This window comes from Myxocyprinus asiaticus, chromosome 8 (assembly GCF_019703515.2).
Source record: "Myxocyprinus asiaticus isolate MX2 ecotype Aquarium Trade chromosome 8, UBuf_Myxa_2, whole genome shotgun sequence".
Lineage (NCBI taxonomy): Eukaryota > Metazoa > Chordata > Actinopteri > Cypriniformes > Catostomidae > Myxocyprinus > Myxocyprinus asiaticus.
In genome coordinates this window covers 45,943,704-45,958,296 of record NC_059351.1, presented here as the reverse complement: position 1 = coordinate 45,958,296, position 14,593 = coordinate 45,943,704, and the positions used below count along the sequence as shown (strand labels likewise).

The following is a 14,593-nucleotide window of genomic DNA, read 5'->3' as shown; positions in this document are numbered from 1 at the left end:
TAGTGTGACAAAATTGCTTGCTAACCTTTTCTGTGTAAATTTATTTGCAATTTTACAACTTTGTTGCCATGACAACTTAACGCTAAAACCCTAAAACGACCGTAAAGTGACGATTTAAACAACTTTACAGCTAAAACAATACATGATTTTTAACAGAATAATTAATGTAAGTAGTTTTAGAAAACAATAAGCTTCACATTTCTGCCTTTAAACCTTCTAAACTTGATAGCATGTGCAAAAAATGTACGAGCTGATCTACAGTATTTATTAGTCTTCTGAGAAATGCTTCTTTCAGAGGCGCAAAACATCTTTGTCTTTGCAATTTTTTAAATGAATATGTAATTTAGAAGCATGCCTCTAAACGTGCGAAATAAAAAGTGATGTCCATGCAAATGGATTAAATCTCACTCCTAAAGTTATTTATTATGCCAGAAAGTCATTTCAGAAATGCAAACTGCGAGAGCAAATTAATATGAATTAAAGGCAGGTATTACTCTGATTTGTGTTGTGCATTATGCTGTCATTGTGGCAAAACAGCGAGTTTAAGAATGGAGAATACATAGAAAACCCATTGGTGACACGCATTAATATGATATTAAATTATTTAATAAAAACTGTTTAATTCAGTTATTTTAGAAATTGAAATCATAACTGATAACATCACTGATGATCATACAGTACAATTCTTATAACTCGTCTCCTAAAAATGTATGTATAAAATATAAACCTCATTAACATTAACTTTAATCACATATACAGGTGCATCTCAATAAATTAGAATGTCGTGGAAAAGTTCATTTATTTCAGTAATTCAACTCAAATTGTGAAACTCGTGTATTAAATAAATTCAATGCACACAGACTGAAGTAGTTTAAGTCTTTGGTTCATTTAATTGTGATGATTTTGGCTCACATTTAACAAAAACCCACCAATTCACTATCTCAAAAAATTAGAATATGGTGACATGCCAATCAGCTAATCAACTCAAAACACCTGCAAAGGTTTCCTGAGCCTTCAAAATGGTCTCTCAGTTTGGTTCACTAGGCTACACAATCATGGGGAAGACTGCTGATCTGACAGTTGTCCAGAAGACAATCATTGACACCCTTCACAAGGAGGGTAAGCCACAAACATTCATTGCCAAAGAAGCTGGCTGTTCACAGAGTGCTGTATCCAAGCATGTTAACAGAAAGTTGAGTGGAAGGAAAAAGTGTGGAAGAAAAAGATGCACAACCAACCGAGAGAACCGCAGCCTTACGATTGTCAAGCAAAATCGATTCAAGAATTTGGGTGAACTTCACAAGGAATGGACTGAGGCTGGGGTCAAAGCATCAAGAGCCACCACACACAGACATGTCAAGGAATTTGGCTACAGTTGTCGTATTCCTCTTGTTAAGCCACTCCTGAACCACAGACAACGTCAGAGGCGTCTTACCTGGGCTAAGGAGAAGAAGAACTGGACTGTTGCCCAGTGTTCCAAAGTCCTCTTTTCAGATGAGAGCAAGTTTTGTATTTCATTTGGAAACCAAGGTCCTAGAGTCTGGAGGAAGGGTGGAGAAGCTCATAGCCCAAGTTGCTTGAAGTCCAGTGTTAAGTTTCCACAGTCTGTGATGATTTGGGGTGCAATGTCATCTGCTGGTGTTGGTCCATTGTGTTTTTTGAAAACCAAGTCACTGCACCCGTTTACCAAGAAATTTTGGAGCACTTCATGCTTCCTTCTGCTGACCAGCTTTTTAAAGATGCTGATTTCATTTTCCAGCAGGATTTGGCACCTGCCCACACTGCCAAAAGCACCAAAAGTTGGTTAAATGACCATGGTGTTGGTGTGATTGACTGGCCAGCAAACTCACCAGACCTGAACCCCATAGAGAATCTATGGGGTATTGTCAAGAGGAAAATGAGAAACAAGAGACCAAGAAATGCAGATGAGCTGAAGGCCACTGTCAAAGAAACCTGGGCTTCCATACCACCTCAGCAGTGCCACAAACTGATCACCTCCATGCCACGCTGAATTGAGGCAGTAATTAAAGCAAAAGGAGCCCCTACCAAGTATTGAGTACATATACAGTAAATGAACATACTTTCCAGAAGGCCAACAATTCACTAAAAATGTTTTTTTTATTGGTCTTATGATGTATTCTAATTTTTTGAGATAGTGAATTGGTGGGTTTTTGTTAAATGTGAGCCAAAATCATCACAATTAAAAGAACCAAAGACTTAAACTACTTCAGTCTGTGTGCACTGAATTTATTTAATACACGAGTTTCACAATTTGAGTTGAATTACTGAAATAAATGAACTTTTCCACGACATTCTAATTTATTGAGATGCACCTGTATGTCTGGTGGTCACTGTTAAACTGGTTTCCAAGCTTGAAGGACCACACTGGGTTCTGTATTAATCTGCCAACCAATAAAGCAACCCCTGTCCCTGGAAAATCAACAGTTTAACAGAGCAGAACTTCTACAGAAAACAACATACTGTATTTACAGCAGTTGATGACTTTTGTGCTGAGAACCTGTTGTTCGACTGATACAACACCCCTTCTTTTCTCATTGAGGTCTGCGAAATGTTCAACCCTTTCCAGAAGCCCACAACCCTTCCCCCATGTGTGGAGGAACCTTTCAGTATGAAACCATCTGTTCAGATCACTGTTCCACACTCCTCTGAAACAATCTGTCCATATGAAAAGAGCTACTCAACAGTGCTCTGGATACAAACATACAGTTTCATCCCATCGTTTGATGAAACTTGTAACAAGGTCAGTTGAGTGCATGAAGCATAAGTGTGGATTAGCTACTGTAACAGTACAACCTGCATGTAGAGCTTAACTAGACTTTGTATTGCATCAGTTAGCCCTGTAGAATTATTGATCAAACATTCAGTCAGTCTCTCTTTTTCTCTCTCTCTCTCCGGCTAACCTTTATCTATCTGACCACACCCCTTGAGCCTATACCTCTGACCATGTGTAATTTAAAACTCTAATATCCATCAAAAGCATTGCATATTCATTAAGTCTTTAATGTCAGTTGTTGAATTTGAAAGTGCATGGAGTCAAAGCCCTCTCTGAACTCACATATACTGTATATTTCTGTCATAAAATATGGAGTGATCTTTTGTGTTTTCTTTTATTTCATTTTATTTTTTTCGTACCATCCTATTTGATATTCCAATATTATCCTTTGTGAGGGTGATATTGAAAGCTTGTGATGGGGAGAAAGAGAGATGTGCTATTCTATTTTATAAGCACAAAGATCTGAAAACTAATAATGAAAGGATTATGAGAAATATTTCCACGTACAGTCGATGAATACAAAGGTTATTTTTCAAAAGCTGTCTGGTCATATAACTCACATCAAATAAGCACCTATAAAGACATTGAGCGGTCTATCACAAAGACTTTGTAATGAAGAACAAAGCTAAAGATATGCCTCAGCTTTATAATCAGTACTACTACCCCTGTAGAACTAAAACTGTTACTAATCATACAATTTTTTAGTTTTATTAATCAATCAAAGCTATAAACTAAATAGAGACAACATGATCACAAGGGAAGTCGGAAGCAGTTCCGCAAGTTTTTGTACCCTAGGATCGGCCACATTATGCCGAGTCAATGACAAGCGCCATCTCCTATCAGACATTATCGCATCCGCTCCAATACAACTGTGGTGCGACCGGAAGCACGTTGCATCTGCAGTGCAGAAGAACCAGGGTTCAGATACCGTGTCGAAACCAGGAAGTAATCGTGTTCACATAATCAGTGACAAGTGCATTTTGAAGATTGCATTTTTCCCGCTAACATAAAATTTTTACTCCACTGTTGGTAAGTTTTAAATTAGGGGTTTGGGTTCAGGGTACATTTTCTGAAAAATGCATTCCTCTTAACAACTCTCTTTACAACTCACTTTTGGCGCCCCTTTGTGGACATCACACCCAAAAAATTTAAATCACATGTGCCTTACAGCCAATAAAACTTACCTGTTTGGCCACTGGGGGCACTGTTTCGAATTTCGACAAGCACAGAATGATTTTAAGCAGTGCTTGAAATGATTTCAATCATATGGGGGGTCCCCACTCTTCATAGATCTTTGCATTGGTGGGGTGGGAGTGGGCTGTTCCGTGCGCTTAGCGTCGGCGGGGGGGCGGTTGCACTTAGCGGTCTTGTGACGTAGGGGCGTTTACATTTTTATTTGTCATTATTATCTTTATTAAAATAAAAATATTTGGGGACCCCCCCAAGGTCAATTTTTTTTTTATAAGGGGGTCCCTAATGCATTATGGGGGGTCCCAGATTTCCCCAGACCCCCCTCAATTCGAGCACTGATTTTAAGCACAGTTCAGATTTTTTTGCCATGAAAAACATGAACAAGATTTTAAAATAAAACCATCTTTGAAGTGAGTCCTAAAAAAAAAATAACAAAAAAAATAAAAAACATAAAAAAAAAAAAAAATTATTGTTTGAATGGAAAACATATTTTTTGTATTTTTCATTTTTGTGGGAACTATTCCTTTATGCCAATTAGACAGAGCATAATGATAGACCTGTAGGTATACTGAAAGAGAGATATGCGAAAGATGTTGCAGTTAAGTGAAACAAGTTACCTTGAGAGCTTCCCACTCTCTCTCTCCATGCACTGGAACTCCTTGTGTTCTGTTTCTAGCACTGCCTCTTTTGTGGTGATTTCCTCTTTTAGCTAGTCGAACATATGGTTCATGATCTTAACCTTGCATTTCATCTCAGCGTTCTGATCCTGAAAGTGAATGCAGGTAGGCGGGTAAGAGGTTGCCCAAACTTATACAGACACAAAGACAGCCAGGGAGACAGAACAGCACACAGACAGACAAACGCACTGGCACATTCACACTCAAAACACCCTCAAACGCTCAAATAGTCTTCAGAGCGGCAAGAATAAAGGCGACAGAGCAGGAATGGGTCATCAAGGCAAAGCTGACAGCAAAGGACAAACCCGAGACCTGAGAAATATATCTTATAAATATATCTGAGTTTTACTCTTGAGTTCTGCAGCTGACTGCAACAACAGCCTTCCTCACGGCAGTTTTAAAGGCTTGTCTCGCTATTCTCGTATGATATCAGTCAATGGATAATAATAATAATACCTCTAATAACATTTACAATTTATGTCTGAATAATTGTTGAGATGTTAAATGACTAGAGCTGCTAATTAGGCTGGAAACATTCTCTAGAGTCTTGGCACAAATGCAACAACATGATCTCACAGGAATTCAGCATGCTGTTTCCGAAAGTTCCGGTACCCTAGGATCGGTGACAGTATGGCGACTCACTGACAAGCACAATCTCCTATCAGACATTTTTGCATCGGCTCCAGTGCGTACCTTCCCCTGTGGCATGCCCGGCAGCGCGTTGCATCAGCAGCATCAGTGACCCGGGTTTGTATCCATGTTGAAAACAGGAATTACTTGCGTTTGCTTAATCAGTGATGAGCGTGATTCAGAGGTTGCACTTTTCCCCCAAACAATTAATTTTTACTCCACTAATGGATAGGTTTAGGTTTGTGTTGGAGGATAGAGTCTGTAAAATACACATTCCTTTTCACTGAATTACATCCTGTACAGCTGAAAAGAACTTGCTTCACAACTAGCTTCTGGCGAACTCTCCTGGACATAAATGGAGCCCTACAGCACTTATCGTTTGGCCACTGGGGGCAGTGTTTTAAATTTTGTTAAGCATACACAGATTTTTGCTATAGAAAAGTCGACCTACTCTTTCCGTTTTCACTGTGAGATCAGGCAAACGAAAATGTGCATTTTTGGCGAGTGGAATGTTCCGGGTTCAATACAAGTTAAGCTCTATTGACAGCAATTTACCATCAAAAATAATTAAAAAAAAAAAAAAAAAGCAGCAAAAACTATGTTGATAGTGGGGCAAACTTCAGTAATGCATAACCAGAACTTCATCCACCTATGAAATATATCCACCTCAAAAAGCACAAATTAAAGCTCAGATAATAAAGAGTCTTTATATTAATAATGTAAGTGCTTTCACAAATATACAGGCATTTCAGAATTCTGGCCTGATTTACTTCCATCCATTTACATAACAACTTTTTTTTTTCTTTTTTTTTAAAGTAGGGGATGAATCAACGTTCTTTCTTGTGGTAATTATAATGCATCTATGCGTGACAAAAAAAAAAAAAAAACTTACATAGCTAGAGGCATTCACTTACATCTGGAGTATGTCTCAGACCTAAAGGACCATTCATACAGAACAGTTCTTGCATAAAAGAAGCTAGACACAGTGCAATGAATGGAAAAGGATACAGGTGTCAAGAAACACGTTTTTAAAAGTAAAAGTTCTTTTAACAAGACACGGTGACTTCAAAAGACACTGAAAAACATATAGAAAAATATGTTTATATAGAAAAACAATAAAATAAAAAAACAGTGCAGATGGACGCAATTGCATTTAAAAATTGCATTTTGTGTCAACGGACCATAGGTTTTCACAGCAGAGAGGTTGCCTATTATTTCCTAATTCCTACATATGGGGCAGATTCCTGGACAAAGATTAATGTTCATTTACACAAACTTCCCCATAGGCTCTTGTGGGGAGAAGACACCCAATGGATTTTTTGGCCTCTATGTCTGCACTCCTGCTCATGGTGCACAGATCTACACACACACACTTACCTTGGCCTCAATGAGGTTCTTGCTGAGGAGGTTCCTATCTGCCCTGACATCCTCATAGAGATTCTGCTGCTGCTTTTGTTTTGTTCAGCCTCCGCAATTCTCTTCTTATGCTCAAAGATCTGCATCTCCTTCAGTTTAATGTCTTCAATATTCTCAAGAACCTGTAGAGACAGAGAGAGAGAATAAGGTGTAACCAAGTAAACAGAGAAGATTATAGCTAGTTATTCTCTAAAACTTAGTAAGCTCGCTGTCTTGCCGTCAGCTACAACTAACAATTCACAGTTATTTCCGATAGATATTATTGGTAAAAAAAATAAATAAAAAAAAAAACATTACAATTTATTTACAAATGGAATTGCAAAATAATAATAATTAAAAAAAAAAATGCTTTCAAACTGATTTTTGAATACACCCTCCTGAAACATTTAAATGCATCTGAAGCTCAAATCCAGCATTCACAGCGGGTTGGACGTCAAAAGGAGCTATCTTATATAGGAAGCCTTTTTATGCTGCCTACTGTTTGGAACAGTCTTGACAATGTGCCTATGATGGCTAAAATGTTGCCAGTGCAGGCAGCTCACTAGGTTTCAGAAAAGAGCTTAAATTCTCAGTCACTAAGGGGTTATGCGACCTTGCACTGATGGCAGTGTGACATTGGCTCAAAAACTCCATTTAACTTTCTTCCAACCTTGTAATTTTTCGGTTTCCATTATTTCGTTTTTACCTCAGGTACATTCACAAAATATAGATTAGAAAACTGCACAACTTTCCTTTATTGGATTTCACTTCAGTTTGAATAGTTGCCAATCCATGTCAACCATGCTACGCCGTTTCAGTGGAATTTCATTCAAATATCACTAAAACATACAGTATATATGTATTTTGTCCTGAGCACAGGCTTAAGGATTGCAAGGAATTTAATGTTACATTGAAAGCAAAATGTATGTTTGAATATGGCAAGGCTATAGGTCATTCAAACACATATACGCTGTGTATACAAGGTTAAAATGTTTCTGTAGATCCAATATGACAACAGCTTTCAGAGATATAACAAACACACTCCATGATGGCAAGGGTAAAGAAAGACGCACGTGTAAGGTGATAAAGAGTATAAGCTGTAAATAGTCAGCCCATTTGCAATAGTGTGTACATAAGAAAGCAAAGCCAAGAAATTCACATAGGGCAGGATTATATATCGAATGTTCACAATATATAAACAATGATTTTGCTGGCTATAAAACATTATGCAACACTGTGAATATTGCAATGATTTTAATGTTTTTTATTTGGCAACTACATTTTCTAAAGAGCATTTCATTAGACTAGTTAACTATGAAAGTGTTAAGACAGACATTATTTAATGGTGTGATTTCAACTTAAGTTGCAAAAACAGCTTTAAAGTCGGTAGGTCTGATTCATTTCCATAAATCAGTTACAGTTTTTCTCAATCGCTTTGGCTCAATTTCATTCTTTCATCGTGTGAGCCATCACATGCAAAATTATCCATTCATGTATATTCCATAAAGTATCTATGACATGGAATGTATGTGATGTCTGCTAAATCTCTGGCCAGACCAACAAGAGCGAAAGGATGTCCACCAAGAAGATGGGAACTTGTAGTGTTACGTACTGTGAGGAGGTACAATTTATTGTTTTTACAGAACTACCGCGGGTTTTTTCCTTGTTGCGGGTTTTTTATTTTTTATTTTATTTTTTTCATGGATGTCATTTTGTGGCAAATTTTCTGTTCACTGACAAGTTCACTGACAACACTGAAATGTCTAAAAATGGACATGCAAATGTGAATTTTCTGTTTACATGTAACACATTGCTACAAAAATTAATTTACTGTACACATATAAATGTGCATATCCTTTTTCTGTGTACTACAGTATTGTGCAGTACCGACTTTTCCCAGTAAACTTTTACCTACTGTTGAAATTGGTACCTAAAAAGCTCAGTGTGATGCGCAATAACATTCAGCTAGACAAAACTGACATTCTTGTATAGTACAGTAACAGTCAGTGTCAACAAGAAAGTAGAACAAAAATTACCTTTGTTTATAACAAACATTTCCAGGGTTAACTGCCATGGTGAAAAAAAAACATTTTGACCAGTACGGCTCACACGATGTTGGTGGCATTTGGCCAGTTTACTGACACAATAACTAGGTTTGAAGCATGAATTCAATGTTTTGGGTGAGTTACTACATTTTGCAGATATGCAATAGAGTTGTGATGTCCCATAAAACAGTTGCGACAATTGCACTTACAGTTTAGAGATTGTTAAAACTGTTTCAAAAAATGAGCCAAAGCGACTGAGAAAAACTGTCAAATTAAAAGATTCAAAACCCAAAGAACTGATTCAATGATTCTTTTGCGTCGTCACTCAGTAATGTTCATGGAAGTTTTGGCATGGCATTTTTCATGTATGAATATACACTACCGTTCAAAAGTTTTGAAACACTTACTCATTCTATATTATATATTTTTTTTTTTTTTTTTTTTTTTTTCACATTTTAGAATAATAGTAAAGTCATCAAAACTGTGGAATAACATAAATGGAACTATGGGAATTATGTTTTGACTAAACAAAATCCAAAATAAATCAAAACTGTGTTATATTTTAGCATCTTCAAAGTAGTCACCCTTTGCCTAGAATTTGCAGACATGTACTCTTGACATTTTCTCAACCAACTTCTTGAGGTATCACCTTGGGATGCTTTTTAAACAGTATTGAAGGAGTTCCCATCTATGTTGGGCACTTATTGGCTGCTTTTCTTTATTATTTGGTCTAAGTCATCAATTTAAAAAAAAAAAATTTTTTTTAATAACATTTTAGTTTTATAATGAAATAAATTAATATGGTGGCACAATTATATTTTTCTCTACAAAACTAATTTTAAACATATAAGCATACGCCTTCAGATCAAAAGATTTTTAAGATCATGAGAAACATTTCAATCAAGTGTTTCAAAACTTGACTGGTGGTGTATATATATATATATATATATATATATATATATATATATATATATATATATATATATATATATATACAGTAAATAGATGGCTACAATGGCTTGAATGTCATCAAAAGTGAGAAAAAAATATTCAGGTATAATTTGTTTTGGCTATATCGCCCAGCTCACAGTCACTTCTTGTGAATTCTTAAATACACAAATCACAGTCAATTCCTAAGCTCTATAAATCAGAGCTGTGAACCCCATAGCTTTTACTCCATCATTCCCAACATTAAATCTTGCTAAACTCATTGATCTGAACCTGGCAAAAGTCACACTTTTTTTCTAAAGTACTACACATAATAAAGTGTTTGGCCTGGTCCACTGGGTGATTCGCATGTCACAGGACCACCAAAGTGAACAGAGTCATCAATCCTGTCAAGAAAACAGTTAAACCGACTGTTTGATCTTAAAGAATCTAACCTAGTTATAGTACCATGTCTTTGATTACATTTGCATATCTAGTACACAAAACTAGATTCATATTTCTATCATACCAGGCGTTTTCATAAGGTATTTCTTTATATAGGCTATACGAAGGAACTTGCATGCTTTCATAATTTAAAGATATACCAATATTCTCATTCTAGTTTGTTTTATTGGACAAAAATGTGTACATGCCTCTGAGTGCAAGAAGAGTCATCAATATTTTTGGTTTGTTTTCTGGATGAGAGAGACTGCACATTTAAATGTGTTTAACAGCTAAAAGTTCAATTATAGGTTAGCATATAAAGGGCCTCAAAGCTAGGCAAGGACTAAAAGCCACAAAACTCCAATTTTGATTTCATGAGGTCTTTAATGGTTTTCTGTAAATAACATGCCACAAATGTTGGTAGAACATTGCTAAAATGTAATGAGACAGAGTCTTTTGGCTTAATATCCGTTACATAAATGCAGAAGATCAACAGAACTGTTGAAAATGAAACTTGTAAATCAAGTTAGCTACCGATGCAATTTTCAAAATAACTGGTTAATAAAAAAACTGGTGGTAACACTTAATTTTGATGGACCCAAGTAGATATTTAATTGACTATAAGTGACTTATCAACTGGCTTGTTATAGCTAGTAAACAGTGTTTCAACAAACATTCAGTAGACTTTCAGTAGCCTGTATATAGATCTCTATTAATGACCAACTTACATTATTGTTGAGAACATCAGTTCATTAAAAGGTCATTAATAAATATCTAAATACAGGCTACTGAAAGTCTACTGAATGTTTGTTGAAACACTGTTTACTAGCTATAGCAAGTCAGTCGATAAGCTGTTATTTTGCTGCTGTTATACAGGCTATTGATAGTCTACTGAATGTTTGTTGAAACACTGTTTACTAACTATAGCAAGCTATAGCAATGGACTGTCTAGTTCAGTTCTATTCTTAACTGAATAATGGCATTTATTACATATATCTTACTGTATAAGCACAACTGATCTTTCTGTCTTTTTCATCAGTCACCTGTCAATGCAATAGTCTCTTTTTTGGCATCAATGCCCCACTCTGGGTGGAAATATCCCCCTTAACTCTAACCCTGCATCCCAATTCACATACTGTTTATACTATATAGTAATCAAGATTACAAATAGTGTGTCCCAAATAATGGTAGGTATGAAAAGAGTATGCCAGAACTGCATGGATGGTCGGTGGTAAAATGTGCATCAGTGCATGCTTTTAGGTTAATATACCATGTGCAATGGAAGAGGAGGAATCCTTTTATGATTTTTTGACTAGTGGAAAAGCATCACATCACTTTAATAGATGATGGCTAGAAGTTAATAATTACATGCAAACACAAACAAAATGTGACAAAGGGGTCTGTGGTATAGTACTGTATACTGTCTTAATAATTACTCAAAAGAAATTACACCACATCTAACATAAAACTTGACTGTGCAGGTTTCGAATGAAAGGACAACTTTGAACACATCAAAAAAGCACAGATTGTTTAACGATGACCTATTAGCCATTCTATGAATTGAGGACAGAACCTTTGCATAATTGAAACCATGTGCATTGGTTGTATCTAGATCACATTTTTAATACTTTGTCCAAGTCAGGGGAATATTTATTCACTGCAAGGTGCTAGAAAGCTACAGCGTGGAGTCAGACCTCAGGAGGCAATCTCAAAACCATTAGTTAAGAGCTTTTTTTAACACTTGGCCTCACAAACACTCACAGCTGAGCATTTTTTACCTGGAATAAGATTATTAACTTGCCAAAAGGGGGGTTATGTTTTCAAAATACAATACTGACTTAAAGAAAGCAAACGTTATATATATATATATTGTTTTTTTTGTTTTTTTTTTCACATTTTAGAATAATAGTAAAGTCATCAAAACTATGGAATAACAGAAATGGAATTATGGGAATTATGCTGTGACTAAAAAAATCCAAAATAAATAAAAAATATGTTATTTTTAGCATCTTCAAAGTAGCCACCCTTTGCCATTTATTTAAACCAAGCTCCAGAAACAGGCTGTTTGGAATTTGTGGAACTTGTGACGTCGCAAGGACCAAATACATCTGCATATGACTGCCTCTTTAGCGAGACATTTATTTCATATGTCATGACTTCTTTGATAGTTTATGGTGCTGCTTGATTGAACAGTTTAATATATTCAGATGAAATGTGTTGGATGTGGGTTATATGTTAATCCTGAAATTTAATTTTGTATACAGTATGTTGTGGTCTTGTGGAGTTCATTTTCTTCAGGTTGTGTTTCAAATATAGCTGTATTGGAAGGGCTGCATGATGTTAGCCAATCATAACAGTGAGCATTTACATTGAATTCTTAAAGGGCCAGAGAGCTTAAAACCAAGCATTTCAGACAGAGGGCCAGAGACAGGGTGGGAAATTATTATATATATCTAAATGAAAACTTCACTAACATTATAAGTGGACATCAGGGAAGTAAAATAAAATAAAATAAAATTAAAGAGTATGTCATGACCCCTTTAACTTGATAGTTGCTTATTATATACAAGCTTAGCCATAAGTGACTAAATGTTACTGCCTGAAGAGTACAAACAGCTGCAACTATGCATACACGCACAGTTGCGATAGCAACAGCATTATTTGGCTTGACTCACACATGCATGCTGAAGTACCACAGAATAAAGAAATGCCTTTAGGGATTACAAGCCAAAAACGCAACACAGGAATCAGTCTGTGCTTATTTATCAGTATGTGTACCAAAAGCTATGAACTTACAGAGATAGTTAACCCAAAATATTTATTTATATCATCATTTACTCACCATCATGTTGTCTGTGGAACACAAAAGGGAATGTTAGGCAGAATGTTAGTCATGATTACCATTCACTTTCACTGCATCTTTTTTTTTTTTTTTCATTCAACAAAAGTGAATGGTGATTGAGGCTCTCACTCTAGCTTCAAAAGAAAAACACAGATCCAAAAATAGAAACTGGTTGGATGGTTGCTGGTTTTGTGTGTGTGTGTGTTGTGTTTTTATGGTCTGATGATGAGCCGGGTGGTTCGAAACTTCACCAAGGTGGGAATATATTCAATTTATGTTTTTTGGTGCTGTGGTGTGCCGACTTTTTCTTTTGAAGCTGTTTTCCCTTTTTTTTGAGCACTTTTGCCACTGGATGTGCTTGCTTTTGCTAATTGTTTTGAGGCTCACATTCTGCCTAGCATCTCCTTTTGAGTTCCATGGAAGAAAGAAAGTCATTGAAATTTGGAACAACTATCCGTTTAACAATTATTTTTATGCTACTTCGCCATTTTCATAAAAAATACTTGTATTACGCAGAAGTTTGAGCTGCATTTTCCGTCTTCATTATTATACCATCAGTAATTACCTTCTTTGTGAGGTCGCTGACCTCGTTAATGTATCGATCCGTCTCTTTTTCCAGCTGAAAGATGATCTTTTGCTGTTTCTGGGCTTCGTCCCTGTAGTTTAAGATCTCCTGTTCAAGGGTCCTCTTTGACTGTTTGTGTAGCTTCACAATAGTCTGCTGTTTCTCTGTTTCATTGGCAACCTTGATCACATTCTGAGAACACACACACAGAGACGAAGAGTTTACACAAAATATCAATTTGTAAACTTACCAAGAGTGACTCAAGATATTCAGAAAATAGATGTAGAAACCAAGCTTGAAAGAAGGATCTTCATAAAAGGAGTTTATTCTGTGATGTATTCCTGTTCAACAGATCAAAGGCATTATTCTCTAAGGTATGCCGATAGCAAAAGCCATGTTTGAATGCCACAGTGTGTGCGGATACGAGACAGAGTGTCTCCTGTGCAATTAAATATGAATATCCTGTTATTTTCATACACACAATAGCAATGCAATATTCAACATGTCAGCAGAAACATCATACACCTCTTCTCTCGTCTCAGATGAAATCCATCTGTGCATCTTAACATTGTGGGGAAGCTATGGGAGAACTCAACTTAAGGAAAGTGATTCAGTCTGTACTTGTTGATGCAGCATCAGTGTAAATGAATGAATTATACCTGAAGCAAAATGAAGCGCAAAAAAAACAAAACAAAAAAAAAAACCCTCTAAGAGGACTCTTGGCATTAAACAATGACATACAATGCCTTCCCAATGCATCAATTATGTAATATTTTGTTTAAACTAGAAAAGAGCAAAATAAAATAATTTTTTATTTTAACTACTTTCCAGATTACAGAATAATAGTAATCAACACTTTAAATAATATAAATTGAAGTATAGTAATAATTATGTAGTGACTAAAAAGAAAGTACATTTTTCAAAGAAGCCACCCTTTTGCCTTGGCATTCTCTCAACCAGCATGCTTTCTGAACAGTATTGACAGAGTTCCCATGTATGCTGGGCATTTATTGGCTACTTTTCCTTCACAAAAAAAACAAAAAACAAAAGACAATTTTAAATTAACAAATGTAGTTATGTAAA

The 14,593-nt window shown here is 35.9% G+C and overlaps 1 pseudogene; it reads right to left on the bottom strand.

Annotated features, from left to right (window-relative positions):
* LOC127444786 (cilia- and flagella-associated protein 58-like) overlaps positions 1 to 14,593 on the bottom strand; it is a 99,812-nt pseudogene that overhangs the window by 66,256 nt on the left and 18,963 nt on the right.